We start from the raw sequence: 22,479 nt of genomic DNA, 5'->3' as shown, positions 1-22,479 counted from the left end.
GCTCTGAGCACTATGGGACTTAACTTCTAAGGTCATCAGTCCCCTAGAACTCGGAACTACTTAAACCTAACTAACCTAAGGACATCACACACATCCATGCCCGAGGCAGGATTCGAACCTGCGACCGTAGCGGTCTCGCGGTTCCAGACTGTAGCGCCTTTAACCGCTTGGCCACCCCAGCCGGCAATCCTTCACATCAGGGACATTTCCAGAGCAGTTAAGAGGCAAGCGTTGTACCTCTGCTTATGAAAGGTAAGGCAGAAGACACAGAAAATTACCGGCTCATTTCTGTGCTGTCACCATTCTCAGAAATAATAGAAGCAATTAAGAAAGATAGATGGGTCAATCCATAAGTAGTGGTCCAGTGATGGTTGCTTGACCATTTTTAAATATTTTAATTTTTTTTATATGTGATTGTCCTATATTTGAGAAGTTCAAAACAGTTTTTAAAAAATAATTTATCTTGCACCTTTACTGGATGGCGGATATTTTTATTTGTAGGTGCGCGACGATTATTCAGTCTGGAGACATTAGCGAAAATTTGAATATCTCTGCACTGGGTTAAGTTAAAACCTGGCAATTGGCATGATTATTTTTAGAAAAGTATCGTCGTCAACATTGTCTATTACACAAAGTAGCCTAGATTCAAAAATAACTAGTCAAAATGACCTTCAAAATTTGGTATCCAAATTTTCAAAAAATCCACTTCTTAGGCCCAAAAATAACAAGCAAGGAGTGATTTATGAGAGTCTATCTTTTTCCTATAGTTAGATATCATATACTACTAGCCTCATATAGAGCAACAACACTTACAAATGTTTGCTTAATTTTTTATGAATTTTTGGAGTTTGAAAATTTTCATTTTTTTGTAAAGTTTGGGGTTAGTTATCACACATGGAGCTGAATATAAAAATATGGTTTTTGCATAGTTTGTACACCTATATGATAGCAACATACTGTAAAAATTTCAACATTGATATAGGCCTGTGAACAAAGATACGAATTTTTGAAAATGAAGAAATAATTCACATTACTCTACAACTGACCTTATGGCTGTTGCCTATTTAAATGGTTTATTGTTTCATTGTAATAATATTTGTGACATATATTTATTTAACACTATCACCCAATATTCATTTAGTTTATTTATTTTTAATAATGCAACATTAAACAACATGAGCTTTTGCTTTTGTTCTATGGTAATAAAAATGCCCATTTACATTTAGGTTTATTGTCAGTACAAAAGTACATTATTGCTGGGTGTGGCATTGTTGTAGCCAGCCTGTTCTGAAACTTCTGTTAATGTGGATGTATATACTTAGTGTGTCAAATGTGTTATGTGCTTTGTTCTGTGTGTAATTTGTAATTAATTTTGTGAGATTAACTGGTATGCAATAACATGGATGAACAGTGCTCTGTTGGTCATATAGCAAGTGAAGTGTGTCACACAACAGTATATGGTTCAGTTTCAAAAAACTTGAAAAAGTCAGTGACTTTGATGAAGTTAGACAAACTTTGTTTAAATTTAGACTAAGTTCTTCTGGAACATGAGTGTGTGAGTATCATGAGGAGAAATATATTGTTAAGTACAACCACATATTTGGAAGAAAGTGCTGTGATCCACATAAAGTTCATAAAAAGCCTATTACTAAAGGTTTGAGGGAAATAAAACTTGAACATTTGTCCTTGTTATGTGAGAGTGAAACAGCTTCCCAAGTGAAACGTAATGTGATTCCTGGAAATTCCCTCTGCCAAAATTGTTACTCAGAAATATTTGTTGTGAATCCAGAACCAGAATCATGTAACCTTGTTAATGACATTTATATTTCTAATGAGGAAGCTGTTAGCATATTGGATTTTGCTTGTCATAAGTTAGACATATCTCCTGCTTCGAAAATAATAAAATTAAGTAGCAGAAAAAGAAAAGCAGCTATTGAAAATAAGGTACAACAAATTTCAGACAAAATTAGAAAAGACTTGGAATCATGCTTTAATAATACATATATCAACATTTTTCTAAAGAAGAAGAAACCCACCACCAGCATCGTCTGGCATTGAATATCGAAGCTAATAGAGAAATTAAATGTTCAGTGACATCTAAAGAGGAAAAAGTTAAAATTTTAAGTTTGCTCCCTGACTCATGGCCAAGAAAAATATAGTTCATGAATTAAATGTTTCTCATCAGTTGGTTAAACTAACCCAAAAATTAGTGAAAGAGCAAGGCATTCTTCCAGTTTTAGGAAAGAAGAAAGGGGTAGGTATAAGTGAAGAAACAATTAAAAAGACCCAGCAGTTTTATGAAGATGATAAAAACAGTAGAATGTGCCCAGGTTGCAAAGATAGCAAAAAGAGTTGTTATAAATGGAGTTAAAGTAACAAAGCACAAATGACTAGTGCTGTCAAATTTAAATGAACTTTATGTAGCTTTCAAAAATACTTATCCTGAATGCAAAATTTGAAGGTCAAAATTTTGTGACCTCCGTCCTAAGTGGTGCATTTTGGCTGGATCCTCAGGGACACACTCTGTATGTGTTTGTTTATATTATCAAAATGTCAAACTGATGATTGTGGGTGCAAAACTGTGATCTTTACTACAAAGAGTTAATAGATTTAATGGTCTGTGACACTTAGTTATGGCTGCATGATGAGTTTGTGTAATAAATGTCCTGGTAAGGAAACCATTATTGAATTGTTTCAGGAATATGATGAGGAAATGCCAGACAGTATTACCTTCAACCAGTGAGTCATAACTGACAGGGCAGAAATGATAACAGTGGTTAAATCTCAGGAAGAGTACTTGGAATATTTAATTGATAACTTACAAAAACAAGTCAACAATATGTTTCTAAAATTCAAAGTAAATTCATGAAACTGAATGCATAGTGATAGCTGATTTTGCAGAAAATTTTACATTTTTGATTCAGGCAACAGTGCATCAATTTATTCTCTACTTTAAAAATGAGAAAGATGCAGTTTGCAGTTCTTCAATGTGCATTCTAAGTGATTACTTGGAGCACAACACTTTGGCTGTACATGTGTTTCAAAAGTATGTAATAAATTACATAAAACAAAATTTTTCCAAGGTTGAGAAGCTGTTGTACTTTCCAAATGGAAGTGTTAGTCAGTATAAGAACAAAAAGTATTTTTCAAATCTGAGCAACCACAAAGCAGGCTTTGGGTTGGAGGCTGAATGGCACTTTTTTGCATCTTGCCATGGTAAAAATGCATGTGATGGAGTAGGAGGTACAACAAAATGTGAAATAAGTAAAGCCAGCCTACAAAGACCAACCACAGACCAAATTCTCACAGTACAGGACATCTATGTCTTTTGCAAGGATAATATTAAATTCATTATGGATTTTCTGATCAAGAAAGAAGAAGTGATTCTGCATATGAAAACAACACTTCAAACCAGATTTGAAAACTGTATAGCAATAAAAGTAACAAGGCAATTCCACAAATTCCTTGACATTGCAGAAAACTTAGTTTGCTATGTAACATTAGAAACTGAAATTTATGAGAAACATTGTGTCAGTAAAATTACATATGTCTTTAACATTGAATGGCATAGTGGCATGTGTGTATGATGGACAGTGGTGGCTTCCAGTGGTTTAAAGAATAATTTTGAAAAACAATGATGTTTATGTGCAATTTTACCACCTTGCTGGTCCAAGAACATCATTCAAGAAATCTACTAGTGACATAGTTTGGATACCAATGAAAAATGTTTTAAGGAAACTTTCAGTGCTTGAACTTACCACAGCAACTGGGAGGTCTTATTCTATATCACAGAAACTGTATGAAGAAATAAGGTTTAGGAACAGTCGCATATCGAAGGATGTTTATTGAAAATATTTATTTCAAGTATGTCAAAATAAGACAGCGTGTTACAAAAAGGTACAGCCAAACTTTCAGGAAACATTCCTCACACGCAAAGAAAGAAAATATGTTATGTGGACATGTGTCCGGAAACGCTTACTTTCAATGTTAGAGATCATTTTATTACTTCTCTTCAAATCACATTAATCGTGGAATGGAAACACACAGCAACAGAACGTACCAGCGTGACTTCAAACACTTTGTTACAGGAAATGTTCAAAATGTCCTCCGTTAGTGAGGATACATGCATCCACCCTCCGTCGCATGGAATCCCTGATGCAGCCCTGGAGAATGGCGTATTGTATCACAGCCGTCCACAATACGAGCACGAAGAGTCTCTACATTTGGTACCGGGGTTGTGTAGACAAGAGCTTTCAAATGCCCCCATAAATGAAAGTCAAGAGGGTTGAGGTCAGGAGAGTGTGGAGGCCATGGAATTGATCCGCCTCTACGAATCCATCGGTCACCGAATCTGTTGTTGAGAAGTGTACAAACACTTAGACTGAAATGTACAGGAGCTCCATTGTGCATGAACCACATGTGTCGTACTTGTAAAGCCACATGTTCTAGCAGCACAGGTAGAGTATCCTGTATGAAATCATGGCGGTGAATTGAGGAAGTACAGTACATACTAACGAAACTAAAATGAGCTCTAACATGGAAATTAAGCGTTTCCGGACACATGTCCACATAACATCTTTTCTTTATTTGTGTGTGAGGAATGTTTCCTGAAAGTTTGGCTGTACCTTTTTGTAACACCCTGTATAAATGTTAATTTAAGTGATGTTTCCACTTTTTGTATATAATTCAATACCTTACTTCAATAATAACTGGTTATATCCCGTCAATGTCACACATGAATAGGCAACAGCCATAAGATCAGTTGTAGAGTAATGTGAATTATCTCCTCACTTTCAAAAATTCAAATCTTTGTTCAGTTAGATATTTGAAATTTTTACAGTACATTGCTATCATACAGGTGCACAAACTGTGCAAAAATTATGTTTTTATATTCAGTCCCACTTGAGATAACTAACTCCAAACAACGAAAGTTTGCAAAAATTCATAAAAAAATTAAGCAAACATTTGTAAGTGTTCTTCCTCTATATGTGCATGTAGCTTCCTCTAGTAGTGCATGATATGTAACTACAGGAAAAAAATACTCATAAATCACTCCTTGTTTGCTATTTTAGGTCCTAAAAATGGGATTTTTGAAAATTTGCATACCAAACTTTTGAGGTCATTTTGAGTGGCTATTTTTCAATTTAGGGTAATTTGTGTAATACACAGTGTTGAAGAGGACACTTTTCTAAAAACAATCGTGTCAATTGCAATGTTGTAACTTAACCCAGTGCAGAGATATTCATATTTTTGCTAACGTCTCTAAACTGAAACATTGTTGACTTACAAACGAAAATGGCCGCCATTCAGTAAAGGTGAAAGGTAAAAAATTTTTTAAGACTTTTTTTAACTTCAAAATTATGGGGTAATCGCATATAAAAAATTAAAATATTTAAAAATGGTCAAGCAACCAACTTAATTTTTCCAGAATGAGATTTCCACTCTGCAGCGGTGTGTGAGCTGATATGAAACTTCCTTTCAGATTAAAACTGTGTGCCAGACCGAGACTCGAACTCTGGACCTTTGCCATTCGCGGGCAAGTGCTCTACCATCTGAGCTACCCAAGCACAACTCACTCCCCGTCCTCACAACTTTACTTCTGCCAGTACCTCCTCTCCTACTTTCCAAACTTACCAGAAGCTCTCCTGTGAACCTTGCAGAACTAGCACTCCTGAAAGAAATGATATCACGGAGACATGGCTTAGCCACAGCCTGAGGGATGTTTCCAGGATGAGATTTCCACTCCGCAGCGGAGTGTGCAATGATATGAAACTTCCTGGCAGATTAAAACTGTGTGCCGGACCGAGACTCGAACTCGGGACCTTTGCCCTTCGCGGGCAAGTGCTCTACCAACTTGGGTAGCTCAGTTGGTAGAGCACTTGCCTGGGAAAGGCAAAGGTCCCGAGTTCGAGTTTCAGTCCAGCACACAGTTTTAATCTGCCAGGAAGTTTCAACTTAATTTTTATTGGACCACTTCATTTGGATTGACCCAGATTAATGAATTACTCAAATAAATACAATCTTAAGCAAATCACAGTTTGGTTTCTGAACCGGCAAAAATACGGAGTCAGCCATAGTAGAATTACTTCATGCTCTTGACGAAGATGAGTGTGTCACAGGTATATTTTTGGATCTTCCTAATGACTTTGATACAGTCAACCACAAGATACTATTAAATAAATTAGAAGCTTTAGGAATAAGAGATATAGCTAATGACTGGTTTAGATCATACCTAGCAGACAGGGTACAAAGAGTAGAGATAACACACATTTCAAATAGATCTAACATTTACTATCCACAAGATAACATATTACGACTAATACTGTTCCTGATCTACATAAATGTCTTTCCCAGTAGTGTTACTCGTGGTGAAAAAATTCTCTTAGCTGATGACAGCAATATTATAGTCACTGAGAAAGCAAATGAAACTCTCAAGGAAGTTTGATTGCTCAATTAGCAATAAAGTGACAGTGAACATAAAGAAAACTATGCCATGAATTTCAGTTTGAAGAGGAAAAATGACAATGTTAAATTAAACATAGATGGCACCTCCATAGACTGTGTAACAAATGCAAAATTTCTAGAAATGAGTATTGATTCTCAGTTGAAGTGGTGTGACCACACAAAGGTACTTGCAAACAGAATGTCATCATGATGTTATGCCCTTCGATTCCGATCATCAGTGTATAACATTCAGTGTCCTTTAGTTACATGCTGTTCATATGTACACTCAATTCTTAGCTACGACATTCTTTTTGGGGGAAATGCAGAAAATATGAAGACAATTGTATAACTCCAGAAAAAATCCATGAGTAATATCCAAAAACACTAGTCGAGCAAATTTTAAAGATCTGTTCAAAACACTGGGAATTTTAACTTCTCCGTATCAATACATTTACCAGCCACTAGTACACATCAAAAATAACATTGATAATTACTGCACAAACAGTTCTGCCCATGACCATATAACAACAGCTAGACTCAACTTAAATTTACCAAAAAATAATAAACATAAAACTCAGAACAGTATTTTCTACCAAGGAATAAAACTGTACAATAAATTACCAAAAGAGATTACAGAAATTGCAAAAATTCACTTATATAAAAAGGCAGCTAAAAAGTACCTGTTATGCAATACATTTTATACATTGAAGGATTACTTAGCTAAAACAGAGTAGGGGTTTGATAAAAAATGTTTTAAAAGTAAATAATAATAATAATAATGATTATAAAATATCCAACATTCCACATAACACCTTCACTTGGTGTGTGTGTGTGTGTGTGTGTGTGTGTGTGTGTGTGTGTGTGTGTGTGTGTGTGTGTGGAGGGGGGGGGGGTTGGGGGTGGGTAGGGTGGGGTGTGGGAGGGGGGGGGGGGTGTTATGAAACAATGTGTGTATAGTGTGTGCTGTGACTGATAGTGTGATATGAGTGAATAGTGTGGCATTCCATTGTTTAATAAGTTATTTGAAAAAAAAAAAAGTATTGTATACCAGAAATAAATCTAATGATGGTCTCTAACTAGAAGTCTGTAAATATATGTGTATACGAATTAGCTTATTTTAAGTTGATCTAAATTTGTAAATACTTTGACATATCCTATACCCTTGTAAAAAGAGATCTACGGATAAATAAAGCTGCTGCTGCTGCTACAGAATAGAAACCATGAATTAGGCACTACAACAATCTAATGATCTACTGAAAAAATTGAGAATTCAGTGAAACTCTGTAGTAAATAGCATGAAAAAGTATCAACTCAGAAAGTTGTTTTTTTTTTCTTATACGTTTTCACCCAGAGTTCTGACACGTGTACGGATACTGTATAAATACATTTATACTGCTTTCTATCTAAAGATAACATTCAAAGGCGAAAATCTTGTCCCTTAAAAACCATTACATGATTCTGAACCCAAGTCATTAATTTATTTGGTTATGAGAAACAAATGATTTACGAAGTGCGTTGCAAATGAAAATTCGAAAACCGTTTCTGTATTAGAATATTGGGGAAAACGTTACCAGATTTTAATCAGTGACAGAACGAAATGGTGATCTTCAGGTTAAACGAGAAAGAAAATTAACCCAGAATTTAAGAAACTAAACAAATCACGTTAAACTGACTGCAATTGTTGTCGCGAAGATAAATTACAGAAGGACCCATGTGGAGTAGTACCAACAAAGTGCACTAGATCGCGGTGCGAGAGAAAGTTCGATACTTGGAATGAGTCGTGATTGCGACCTTCTATTTATGTGTTTGCTGCTGTTGTTACCTATGACCTGCACCATAGAAGTTGCAGCAGTTCGTGTTTCGCTGTTGCTTAAGCACAGCACTGCCGAAGTCTTGGAGGGGGAACAATGGCACAAGCTTAGCTGAAAACTATGAGTGAAAGGAGGAGAGAGGTGAGCGGGCAGCAAATTTCGTCATGCTGCCAACACTGGGAATCTGTACTGTGTACTTGCATTTTTATGTATATCTACCATGTTTAACCTGCAGTTTGCCTGAATCCATTTGTGCTAGGAATCGAATTGACTTCTAAATTGGACAGATACTCCAAATAGCATTCATTTCTGCAGGAGACGCTAAAAATCTAGACTGGGACCAGTGGCGTACGTCCGTGTTTCGTGCATCAATGTTGTCGACGCTCACCATGAGGCATCACACAAACAAAAAAAGGAGGGGGAGGGCGGGGGTCAGCTGCGGGTTCTAAAATGCCAATGAGAGAGCGACGGGCATATGGTATGTTTTTGTAGCAAAATAATGTACATTGTAACATTCTCACATGGGTATAGAAGCGAAATCCGTTACGCGTTTTATAAAAACGGCAACACATACGGAAGAAACGACCAAATATTTGTGACAACGAAGGTCTAAGTTTCACAGCCGCCCTGCTTAGGATGACGATAATGATTAAGAATAGTGGTACCACAGACGACAGGCTAAACAAAAGAGGCAGTGAAGACAAATATTCATGTAAGCAATTACTTTTTGTTTGTTTATTTTTCGCTTGTATTATCAAAACATAGATAACCAATAATGGCGTAAATTTAGAATAGGTATAATGGTAACGTTTTAGTGGGATACCTGACGTCAGTAAAAGTTTGTAATTTTTGACTAGTTGGAATATGTTGGAAAATAAATTTTCTCTGGAAGCCTCTTAAAAGAAAAGGAGCTTTCTTACACTTCGGTAAATACGGTAGAACTTTGAGAGCCGTACCAGCTTTGCTAACGAATAAAAAAATGAGGCAACTGTGGAGCTGTTTGTGATTTGAATCTGCTCTATTGCAAGTAGATACGGAATAGACAGCACATTTTCGTCAAGAGACCAAATTACAATATTATAAAATAAACTGTCCCTCAGTGTTTCGTCGATTGACACTCATTAAACTATTTTGAATCGAATCCCTCATTTTCTTAGTTGTTTAATCGTTGCACTACTGTGCTTAATTTTTACATACAGTGAATTCGTCTGACACTACATTCTTCATGCTTCTCACTGAAATGTCGCATAACAGGATTAGTTAATATCCACAGTGTAACTGTCGAGAAAAAAGCTTTGCACAAATCAAAAAAAATTGCGAAAAATTACTTACTGTTAAAACATTCGCCTAAAAAAACATTTGGACAGGAGCACTTTCCGTGGATTTACGTTTTACGTTCTCTGTGTGGTTATTGGTCTCCACAAGCTGAACGACTTGAAAACTTTTTCACTAAACTGCTTTTTCATACACGCGGCAATAAAGTATTTTGCCATCTGTAGTATAATCTCCTCATCGAACTCACACTTATACTGTTGCAATCTGCACTGATTACTTTTTTTTCACTTTTGACATCGCACTTCGTTGTGAAGAACATAAAACACATCACCATGTCGCTAACAAGTATTCTCCGTTCACGACAAATATGAAAAAGACATACCATGGAGTCAACGGAAGATAGGAAGACTACGAAAATGAGCCATTCGTCACATTTAAATGTGATGAATACTATGAAACGAAACATTTAAAAACATTGTATACAAATTAAATAATAATGTTAAAACTGTTGCTCGGTATTACGTTGCACGCAGCTCTGTCACAGTTCCGACTAATCCCTTAAAAACCGTGGAGACGCAACGCCACAGGGAGGCCGGGGAAGTCCCTCAACCAAGGACACGTACCACGTGACCAAGTGCGAACTTTTAACTCCGAGCAGCGAATCGGGAAGAAAGGAAAATCATTAATACATAAACATCAACTTTCACAACAACCGAATAAGTGAACATACAATTTAGAATGTCTATATTTTTTAAAGCATTAGTATTTTAATGAAAAAACGCGCAAAATATGCAGTGCAATTAACAATTTTGTAAAACACTATGCTTACCCACAAAACAGGCAAAATATGTATTTATAAACACTATGAAATCATACCCAAAACGTAAGAAAAGAAGTGATTCTAACATGTTATCCAAAGAGCATACTTCCCAAATAACAGAAAAAAATATGCATGCACATGAAAATCTGGTCCCTATTATCACATATGTGTCGTTCTGGAATTAGGTCTTGTCCAACGTACGCCAGAATTTCAGTTTTTCTGGCGTCTGACAGCACATTTCACTTAAACACTTCACTTTCACTGTGTGTGTGTGTGTGTGTGTGTGTGTGTGTGTGTGTGTGTGTGTGTTTAAACTTTGTGGTTGTAGGGCCAGGTAAATGATATTCGCATTTTAACGGCTACCAGATTTCCCGATACGCCACAGCTCTTGACACAGTATTGTACCTGATCAAACAATCACGCAACATCTGAATTGCGCGGCGCCAATGAGAGGGTTACGCTAGAAGAAATGAACAAACCTTGACAACCTATAACTCTGCTTCAGATTCCACAATTTCATAAAACACATGAGGAAATAGCACTAAATCCTACCTCCGTAAAATATGTTGTATTTGCAAGAATTTTCAGCGAGTCCTCATAACTGTGACTGGTATATATAGATGTGCAAACATTCATGCTGATTCTTTAGCGAAGCTAACAGTCTAAGGCGAAAAATATTCGAAAAATATTGCTTGACTCTGAGCACAGTGCAATATTTTATTTGGTTATGAGCTTCTGTATTGATTTACCAAGTGAGTTAAAAATGAATACTTCGGGCCCTGTTGACATTTTAGAAACACCCTTAAAAACGTTAAGAGATTTTAATCAGGTTGAAAACAAGACGATGACATTCAGACGAAAGAAGAAAAAAGCGAATCAAGTATTAAATCCCTAAGAAATGAAATAAATCGTATTAAATTCCCTGTAATTGCTTTCGCGAGAGTAAGTTGCCGCGGGAGGACCCGTCGTGATGATAGTACCAACAGACGTTACTAGATCGCGTGACGAGCGAAAACTCGAGAGATGTATTGACTGGTGGTTGCGATTTGTTATGTATTTACTAATCAGTGTTGTTATAAGCGACCTGCTCTCAACAAGATATTGCCATCCGTGTTTCACAGTTATTTGTATTATTAAAATCCACAGTATATATTAAACCACTAAGACACGTCGTAGACATAGTACCAACAAAAGTCGCTAGTTCGTGGGGCGATCGAGCTGAACCAGTGCCACCTAGGAACAAAGCCGCTACACTGCGTGTGTGACGTCAGCGTAAGAGTCATACCACTACGCTACGAATCGAGAGATACTTGTAGCTCCAAGTGTATATTGGACTTTACGTTTATCAAATAATTCATTTATCTAAAATAAAAAGAAATTCTAATACTTTAAATAATGTTTCCTTATTTTTTTACGATAAACTTTTCTTCGTAAAATCACCTTTGAACTTAAGTAATTTGAAGTTAAGTGAAATCAAGAATTATCTGTATAAATATCTGTTTACGGAAATCAAGGAAAGGTTTGGGAATTCCATAAACAATGAATTAGTATTTATGTTTACGCAGTTACCATATTTGTTTATTATCTAAAAGCACAAGAAAATAAACAGAGCCAAATTTTCAGTCCATTTTTCTCTTTCTCTTGAGGGTTGTAACATTATTTGTATTTACAGCGTCATTGACCCTCTTTGTATAATTATTCAAAAGAATATTGACAGCAGCACGAAGTATATTGTCAATGATTTCATGTACAGAGTGATTTGCAGTGCAAGCAAACCCAACAAATATGTCATCAGGCAAGTTGCTGTGACATACACAAAATGATACGTTTCTTTGACACTTTCCTGAAGAAATAATTCTTCTTCTTCTTCTTCTTCTTCTGTAAGTAGTTTCTGTGCAGTAACATATACACATGCTACACATATTATAACATACTGACTAGGATAGCAGAGACCAACTCTACTGGTCACAGTTGTTAAATGATTTCTGTTATCTTTCACATTCTCATCATCTCCTGTCAGATACATTTTACAATAATCACATTTCAGTTTCTTAATGACCGCATATGAGCAGTAACCACTTATGTAATGAAGTACAGACCACACATCCCAATCTAATTCCTGTACATCAATATTTTCCACAATTACATTTAACTCTTCATTATATGTCACTTTTGGAAGGTCATTTATATGTTTCATTAGAAAAAATATCATCCTTGGAAATTACAACACCACCCATTTTTTCTGGGACTTTAATATTAATGATACATAGCTTCGTACCCTCAGTTTACTTTCTGTCTCAAAGATCTGTCTAATTGACACATGGTAATTACTACCACTCATCTGACGAAATTTACCAAACCTGCTTTCCAGGTCATCAGTTTGAACCTTGCCTGCTAAAAAGTATTGCCTCTTTTTCTCATTGAACCAATACCTTGCCAGATTCACCAATGCAAGAGTGGCATGTCTAAGGGCTAAATGTGTTTGCCTGAGAATTTTCCTTTACTAACAAATTTTCAAACTGTGTTGTGGTACGAACAGTTACTGGAAACTTCATGTTCCCTATTTGACCAAGCTGTAAATCATTGACATGGACAGTGAGAGTGAGATTTGCGTTAACTGTAACATAACACAGAACTTTCAAAACTGGCACTTCATTAATTAAAAGAAAATACACACTATTCAAGTTTTTGACACAGGTCCACTCATTCAAATCACTACGGCTACAGGCGAAACAACCAAGACAGCACATGTGCCTTTGTGTTTGTTATGACCCGTAGTGCTTAAGTCACGAGCGACTCCAAAGACAGTGTCACGGCCTTGTTTCTAGGTGGCACTGGCAGAACCATAGATTTCTCGAGCTGTGATGAAAACTCCGGAAGCAGTTAAGTCGTGGTGACAAAGCGTCTACCGACAGCAGCATGTGTAGTAGTAGTAGTAGTAGTAGTAGTAGTAGTAGTAGTAGTAGTAATAGTAGTAGTTTTTGTTGTAGTTTTATTCATCTGTAGATCATCTGGGTACTATACATGTTTCGGTATTACAACTTAATAACAGCAGAAAGAACGTAATTCTTATGGACAGTCAGTTACATACTTACCGATTAGTTTGACAAGGATAGGTAGTCGGACGCTGGGCTATAGTAGGAACCATCCCACTACTTGCCTGAAGTATGAGGGAAACCAAGGAAAACCTAAATCAAGATGGCCAGATTACTACCACCTTTCAACACGATGTGGAGATTTCTGTGCCTCAGTGATTCGCAGAGTTGTGCTGGCGGGAGCTATGCCCCTGGTAAGTTTCACCCATTCCAGATTGGTCCAGCAGGTAAAAGAAAAGACGCAGAGAAGTCACCCTAAGGGGCTCCCTCCTTGGTAGTATGTGGGCGGCAATCACATGGGCTAAGTTTGACATCGCTTCCACTTACTATGTTGGACTACTTCTGTTTCCTTTCCTATTGGCCTCTCTTGACCAACTCTTTCTTTTTCAACGCCGACAGTATTAGGTTGTGAGGCCGGAGGGTGTGTTTCATTTTCTAGTCTTCTCTTCAGGGATGTGGTTCCATAATGGAGGAAATGTCACTGGAATCTACAATGACGGAGAACAGCAGATTCGTTAATGGTGCACATCGGCGCCAGTCTAGGTATCGCCTGATATAGTGATGAGACACACATTTCAAAACGTAGCGATATTGGCGTAAGCGGTCTCAAAATTGTGCGAGGATGGCTGTCCGAAACCACCTCGCAAGTACAAGAGAAATCCTTAGCATGACTGGAAAATTTATAACCAAGGCCCCCAGTCCTAGGCAGCCCTCCAGTGGACTTGAGGTGTTCAGACTCTGCAGGGTAGTCATAAGGAGGATAGCGACTTGGAATGACCGCAGCTTATTTCAAAGCAGAAAAAAACACTCACAATCCCATAACAGAGATGGAAAAACTCAAAACTAACATTCTTGGAATCAATGAGATGCGCTGGCCTAATTTGAGAAAATGTAACGTTATTCGTTATCAAGTACATGCAGGCAACAACGAGTCACACTATTCCGTTGGAGTGGAGTTCAAAGCACACCCGGCTGTCAATGCAACAGTCAAGAAATTCGCACGTCTGTCCGCTAGGGTCATTTTCTTGCAATTCAATGTGAAACCCATTCTGCTGAATGTTATCCATGTGTATCCCCTAATCTGTGATGCATCAGATGAATATATATAAACTTTTTACACCTAGGCTAAAACACACTCTTTCACCAAACAAGAGATTACCATGTATCAAGGAGTGCAGGTTACCAACGACGATTCATGCTACTGGACGTAGATGAAAAAAGACAAAAAAATGTATGCCCCCAGAGAGACTCGAACTCCCGACACTTGGTTTACAAGACCAATGCTCTGCCAACTGAGCTATAGAGGCGTCTACAAATACAAATATTCTTAAGCTGTGTAATACCGCAGAACAACGAACTGCTTTGGATGAGCGCGGCGTCAAAACTGCCTACCCAAGCGCTGTGTAAATTTGTAGCAACATTAGACATGCTGATGACACTGTCTTACTTGGAAGCAGGCTGGAAGGTCTGCAACTACTACTAAACACTGTTACTGAGGAGAGCAGTACTATGATGTTACGATTAAAAGTCAAGAAGATAAAATTGGTGTCAGCAGAAATGGAAATGAAATTCGGGGCACTCGTACACTTCGTAATGAAATCAACGACAATTGGGACTTCTCTCAAGAAATTTTTTCTTTCCAGAAAAGTTCTCTCTTCTCATTTCTCACTTCGCACTCGATAACTTCGGCATTGCGTGTTCATTATCGTACTCAATGGAGTTGAGTCATCAACACGTACCTCAACATTAGGTAAGAATCTGGAGGCATTTGAAATTTAAGCATATCAAAGTATGTGAAGATATCATGGCCAGAATGGTCATACAATGCGCAACAACAAATACAACATTCTGCACTTAATACTCCAAAGACAGATCGATGGGAGTCGTAGTCCAGTAGTTCGACTCAGCACAGAATCACTGTTCAGAAAAGCCACGGACCAACAGCGATTCATGCTGCTGCACGCCAATGTTCATGGAGGATGAAAAAAGACAAAAAATGTATGCCCCCAGAGAGACTCGAACTCCCGACCCTTGGTTTACAAGACCAATGCTCTGCCAACTGAGCTATAGAGGCTTCTGCGAAAAATCAACAATCTTAAGCTGTGTAATAGCCCAGAACAACGAACTGCTTTGGGTGGGCGTAACATCACAACTGCCTACACAAGCGCTGTCTAAATTTGTCACATCAGACATACTGATGACACTGTCTTACTTGCAAGCAGGCTGGAAGATCTGCAACTACTACTAAACACTGTTACTGAGGAGAGCAGTACTATGATGATACGTTTAAAAGTCTAGGAGATAAAATGGTTATCAGCAGAAATGGAGATGAAATTCAGGGCACTCTTACACTTCGTAATGATAATATAAATATTTGGGGTGTGAAATCGACGACGTTTGGAACTTCTCTCAAGAAATTTGGTGCAGAACTGAAGCCGGAAGTTCTTTTTAGGAAAGTTCTCAGTAACTGGGACATCAGTATTACGCTTCGCACTCAATTACTCCGGCGTTGCGTGTTCATTATCCTACTCTATGTAGGACATTAGGTAAGAATCTGGAGACATTTGAAATGTAAGCGTATCAAGGTATGTGAAGGATACGATTGCCAGATAGTCACGAATGGTCATATAATTCGCAACCACAAATACAACATTCTGCACTCTATACTTCAAAGATTGGTGAGAGACGTAGCCCAGTACTTCGACTCGGCACAAAATCGCAGTTCAGAAAAGCCACGGACCAACGGCGATTCATGCTACTGCACGTCAATGTTCATGGCGGATGAAAAAAGACGTAAAAATGTGTGCCCCCAGAGAGACTCGAACTCCCGACACTTGGTTTACAAGACCAATGCTCTGCCAACTGAGCTATGGAGGCTTCTGTGGGGTACCTGCATTCTTATGCTGTGTAATACCGCAGACGAACGAACAGCTTTGGATGAGAGCGACGTCACAACTGCCTACACAGGCGCTATCTACATTTGTAACAGAAGTTGCGGGACAAAAATTGCGAGTTGCGATGTGAGTAGGATTATTTTCCAAGTAAATTTCCTTTTACTTTCACGCAAGATGAACTGTGTGAAGAATGTGGGCTGAATGTCTTAAATCACGGAGTATTTGAGTCTGTCAAAACGTAAGCTTAAAGCGAAAATGGGGTACAGTTGTGAGGTGCTTTCATGTAGATTCGAACTGAACTGGTACAATAATTACAGACCTGTGCTATGAGACAATAATTTCCTCCCTATATTCTGAGTTAAATACCAAACTGTTTAGATCTGACATGGCAGAAGGTCTTTACAATGTTTGGCTCTCATTGCAATCATACACCACAAATAATAAACTTCATCGTAGTAGTAGTAGTAGTAGTAGTAGTAGAAGCAGCAGCAGCAGCTTTATTCAACCTATATCGCTTTTTACAAGGATATAGTACATGTAAAAGTATTTACAAGTTTAGACCAATTTAAAATAAGCCAATTCGTATGCACCTACATTTACAGACTTCTAGTTGAGACAATCATTAGATTTACTCCTAGTAGGCAATACTTTTTTTTTATAAATAACTTATTCAGTAATGTAGTGCCACACGGTTCACTCATATCTCACTATCAGTCACTGCACACACTATACACACATTGTTTCATAACACTTCACTCATTACAAACGCAAAAACACACACACATTGGTTATCTCTAGGTCATTTTCTGTGCAGCAACTTCCCATTTGCTATCGTGAAAAACTAAATTGGCATCCCTTTACAATGAGTGAGATGTTGAGCTCAGAAAGAGGAAGAGGTGTTAGTATTGTGCTATGCATAGCTTGGGGGTAAGATTTTCTAGAAAAGAAAAAAAAGAAGGAAAAAAATAGTGTGAAGATGTTATGTGGAATGTTGGGTGTTTTATAATCACTATTACGATTTATTTGTATAACTTGCTTTTATCAAACACCTACACCCTTTTATCTAAGTATTCCTTGGTAGAAAATGCTGTTTTGACTTCAATGTTTATTATTTCTTGGTAAATGTAAATCGAGTCTAGCTGTTGTTCCATGGTCATGGGCAGAACTGTTTGTGCAGTAATTACCAATGTTATTTTTGATGTGTACAATTGACTGGAAAATGTATTCACATTGAACAGTTAAAATTCCCAGTGTTTTGAACAGATCTTTACAGTGAGCTCGACTAGTATTTTTAGTTATTATTCTTACAGATCTTTTCTGGAGTTACACAATTGTGCTCATATTTTGTGAATTTCCCCCAAAAAGAATGCCATAGCTAAGAACTGAATGTACATATGAACAGTATGTAACTAAAAGACACTGAAAGTTACACACTGATAATAGGATACTAAGGGCATAACATGCTGATGACATTCTGTTTGCAAGTACCTTTGTGTGTTCACACAACTTCAGCTCAGACACAATATTCATTTCTAGAAATTTTGCGTTTCTTACAGTCTATAGAGGTGCCATCTAAATTTAATTTAACATTGTCATTTTTCCTCTTCAAACTGAAATGCTTGGCTTAGTTTTCTTTATGGACAATGTCACTTTATAGCTTATTGACGAATCATAAACTTCCTTGAATTTCATTTCCTTTCTCAGCAAGGAGTTCTCTTGTTATCTCAGTGACTATAATATTGCTGTCATCAGCTAAGAGAATTTTTTCAACATGAGTAACACTACTCGGAAAGTCATTCATGTATATCAGGTATAGTATTGGTCCTAATATGGTGCCTTGTGGAACCCCTATATTAATGTATTTTGGTTCTGATAAGTGTTTTAGTAAGTGTTTAGAATTATTTGAAGTATGTGTTACCTCTACTCTATGTACCCTATCTGCTAGGTATGATCTAAACCGGTCATTAGCTACCTGTCTTATTCTTAATGCTTCTAATTTATTTAATACAATCTTGTAGTCGACTGTATCAAAGGCATTAGGAAGATCCAAAAATATGCCTGTGACACACTCATCTTCGGCAAGAGCATGAAGTACAACTTTCGTTAATTCTATTGTGGCTGACTCATTATTTTTGCCACTTCAGAAACCAAACTGTGATTTGCTTAGATTGTATTTATTCAGATAATTCATTAATTTGTCTTTTCTTTGAGAATGGTGACAGCAGGGAAATGGGCTGGTAATTTTCTATGTCTTCTGCATTACCTTTCTTACGCAAAGGTACAACTATTGCCTGATTTAACTGCTCTGGAAATGTCCCTGAAGTTAGAGGATTCATTTATTGTATTTGTTAAAGGGCCTTGTATAATCTCTATGCATTGTTTCAGTACACACACTGATACTTCATCTAAGTCTACTGACTTTTAATTTTTTAGTTTTTGAACAGTTTTATTGACTTTATTCTTTGTGGTTGGAAGTAACATCATTGTATTTAGTGCAACATTATTTACAGATGGTACATTTGTTTTGGGGAATCTTTGCTGTAACTTCTCTGCAATACTTGAAATATGCTCGTTTTTATAGTTTGAAAAGTGTTGTGGCTCATTTATTACTTTGTCCACCACCCTTAGCAGTATGTTATTCTGCATTTGTTTGCCACTCCCTGTTTCCTTTTTTTATAACATCCCAGACTACTTTGCTTTTATTCTCTGCATAATATATTTTTTCATTAAATCACTTTTTGCAGCAATCAGCACCTTCCTATAGTTCTTTTTGATCTATGATAGAAATTTAAGGATTCTGGATCATTGTGACCCTTTGTCATGGAACTGAATTACTTAAGTGTTTGGGAGGACTTCTTAATACCTGCTGTTATCCATCTGTTTTTGTGAGATGTTGATACAGGCATGCATGCTTTTGGAAATGCCTTTACGAGGTTCAGTTTAAATAATTTGGAGAATTTAGAGAATTTCATTTTCACGTTGGTTTCCTTGAACACTTGATGCCAGTTTCGTTTTGCTAGCTCTACTGAAAAATATTTTATTGTGATTTCTGATAGATGTCGTTTGTAGGCTTGTAGTTTAGGGAACGATTCGATGCCTTATTTTCCTCTTGTTATTTGACAGAGATGGTCTGATAGGCCAAAATCGTTTACAGCTACATGACAATTTGCCCTGTACATATTTGTGGCCATATGCTCAATTCCTGATGCAGTCATTGTGGTAACCTTTGTTGCACTATTGACCAAAAGGGACATGTCAAAACTTTGAAGGATATTTGAGTGCTGCTGGATTCATTTATGATATTAGTATTGATGTTAATGTCCCCACACAGAATTATGTTGACCTTTGTACTTGAGACTTTATCTAGAACTTCTGTTAATTTATTGAAAAGCGTATCCACACTACTACTGTGAGATCTATACACACACACAGAATGATTGATTTCTTGGCTAATTAAATCGCTGATATTTCAAAGTGTTTGTCTTCACTTACTGTGCTGAGGTCATGTCCTAACTGAACTGTGTTCCTTTTCTAATATAAATGCATGATTCCATACCCCTTGAAGCATTTCTGCAGTAAGAGTCTGCCCTTTCATACATAATACTACACGTTGGATTTCTGTGTGTCTACACCATTGCTCAGTAACACAAACTACCATGCAGTTCAAAGATTGGAGCTCAGCTTGTAATAGTTGTATTTTATTTTTTATTGATTGCATGTTTTAATGGAGGATTGTTGTTTGGACTCTGCTATTCACGCCAACCGTCATCTAGTGGCAGCTTTCAAACTGGGCTGGTCAGATTGTCCAGTATAGTCTGCTCCCTGTCGGGAGACCTTAGGTTTGTTTGAACAATTGCCAGCGGGCTCGTGCGCATGCGCAGAGCTGAATTCGCGAATGAGCAGTGCCTTCCTCCCACATCTGGCTACTTGAAGCCTGGCTGTTTGCCGTATGAGCAGTAGCAGCAAGTAGCCAGATGCTACCCGGAAAATTTTTTCCGGCGCGCCCAAGCTGCCAGATTCGTGCATGCGCGGAGCAAGCTGACTTATAGTTAACGGGGGGGGGGGGGAGGTGTCCTCCACGTGACCCGTGTATATTTTTCGTGATATTGCTGGTCTCTTCGTTTATGGCTCTCATGTCAAATGAAAACAAAACAGATTTCTGTGGCCGGGAGCCATCAAGTGAATTAATATACATTCTCATAATCATGAAAGACCAAAATAAGTTAGTAGTTTCAATTTTCTGATTTTATATTATTTCCACGTTATTAGCAATCAACCATTAATGTTTTAATGAAGCTATTTCTGTCTATTTTGTTGAAAAATTTGCTTCTATTAATTTTTTTTCCGCTGAGGCAGTTAGTTTATTTGAAACGAAGTGTTTCGTTCCTCACTATTGGTTACTTTCGACTTCGTTCTATTTCAAGTCCAAATTTTCATTTTCTGTGACGAATGACATACTATAATAAAGAACCAAACATGAGAATACAGTACTGGACCTCCAAGAAAATCGGTATCACGAAAACCACATGTTGTTGTTGTGGTCTTCAGTCCTGAGACTGGTCATAGAAAAGCTTAATATCAGGTACTTCAGAGTGCATCTGAACATATAAATGTGCAGTTAGAGCGGAATGAAGCATTTTAGTATGGTTTATGAATCTCCGGCGCTGCTGGAGTAGTCTCTGATGTTATGTTCCTTTTATGTCACTCTGAGATCTCTTAATGCTATATACGTACGAACATATGTAAACATTGACTTGAAGCTGACCAGTAGGCAAATTTGGTCACTAGTTTTGAACTAAATACTTTGTTTCAAATATATTGACAGCTGGAGCAGAATTCTACAAATCTGTCTTCTGTGAAACGGTGTTTTTCGATCACAAGGCACTTGTCTAGTACTTCTTCTAGGCCTGAAGTTATTTCTTAATTTGTGTTTTCATCTTAAATTTATAGATTGCCATTCTATGCTAAATTGTAGACTGGCAGCATACCGTGTTTTATCGTTTTAACTCCCCACATGGGTTTATATTTATTCCTAGAGTAGAGTATAAACTGTCAGTTGTACAGTTTCTTTGTTAATTTTTACGCATTTTGAAATAGTCATGAAATTTATGGTCCTTTATTCTGGTGTAAGCTACACAAGAAACTTTCATTTATTTATTTATTTTGCAAGAAATTTGTATTCCATCCTACTAGCTTTTTGCAGTGCTCTGTAGATGTAAACCTGATTGGTAATGCTACACATAATGTTACACAATAATATTGCAGAGTACGAATTAAAAAGACTGTTAAAGTCACCCCATAGCAAAATGTTATGGTACTTTGAGCTGTGGAGTCTAATTTTGAAATGATATTATGCCAAGAACTGCTTCCTTATTAGCGTCCTTTATCTGGGTGAGATATGTTCCACACAGAAAAGCGTATGAGCAGAGCAAGCACCAAGCACGGGCTGCTGACGTCATCGTAGCTGCGCATGCGCAGTACGGCCTGTTGTCTGGCGCTGTCTGGTAACTGCTCAAGCGAACCTCTTGCAACCTATGCGCAGAAGTGGATCTCCCAGGTCCTTTGTGCGCGCCTCAAACCAACTTGTAGCAACCTACGTGCAGAAGTGGATCTCCCAGGTCCTTTGTGCGCGCAGGTAAGATTAGCGGTTGTAACGGCCGAGCAGGTAGCTTCGAGATCCCGTAGCGGACGGGCGTGTAGGTCTCCCAGCTAAGCCAGGAGCCGCAGCTGGCGCGCTGCCTGTGCAAGTTGTAAAGTTTATTCTAATAAACACTTATACCAGACAACTTGTTCCGTCCAGTTCGTGTGAGTGGAAACAAAAGGGCAGTGAGTCCTCTCGCACTATACACTCTCGCACTATACACTCTCGCACTATACACTCTCGCACTATACACTCTCGCACTATACACTCTCGCACTATACACTCTCGCACTATACACTCTCGCACTATACACTCTCGCACTATACACTCACACTCCAATATGCCACCACGGGAGGAAGAGCTCGCGCTTACATTTTTTGGTCTTCCGGGCCGAATACAGTGATCACGCGGAATTTACGTTCGCGCGGATTTATTTTCCGGTATTTGTGAACTTTTAAAAAACCACGTGTGACCTGCGCACTTTATCAGTTCGGGACTA

General features: G+C 37.7%; 3 non-coding genes across 3 annotated transcripts; all 3 read right to left on the bottom strand.

The window, feature by feature from the left end:
• Nucleotides 1–14,679: 14,679 nt before the first annotated feature.
• On the bottom strand, nt 14,680–14,752 carry Trnat-ugu. The gene has a single exon. It is a non-coding gene; the product is annotated as a tRNA-Thr (tRNA).
• Nucleotides 14,753–15,446: 694 nt separating this feature from the next.
• On the bottom strand, nt 15,447–15,519 carry Trnat-ugu. Its single transcript has one exon. It is a non-coding gene; the product is annotated as a tRNA-Thr (tRNA).
• Nucleotides 15,520–16,249: 730 nt separating this feature from the next.
• On the bottom strand, nt 16,250–16,322 carry Trnat-ugu. The gene has a single exon. It is a non-coding gene; the product is annotated as a tRNA-Thr (tRNA).
• Between the last annotated feature and the right edge of the window lie 6,157 nt (nt 16,323–22,479).

The sequence above is a fragment of the Schistocerca americana genome, unplaced genomic scaffold, assembly GCF_021461395.2.
Source record: "Schistocerca americana isolate TAMUIC-IGC-003095 unplaced genomic scaffold, iqSchAmer2.1 HiC_scaffold_15, whole genome shotgun sequence".
In the NCBI taxonomy this organism is placed as follows: Eukaryota; Metazoa; Arthropoda; class Insecta; order Orthoptera; family Acrididae; genus Schistocerca; species Schistocerca americana.
The sequence above is the reverse complement of the archived record's forward strand: the minus strand, read 5'-3'. Positions and strand labels throughout refer to the sequence as shown.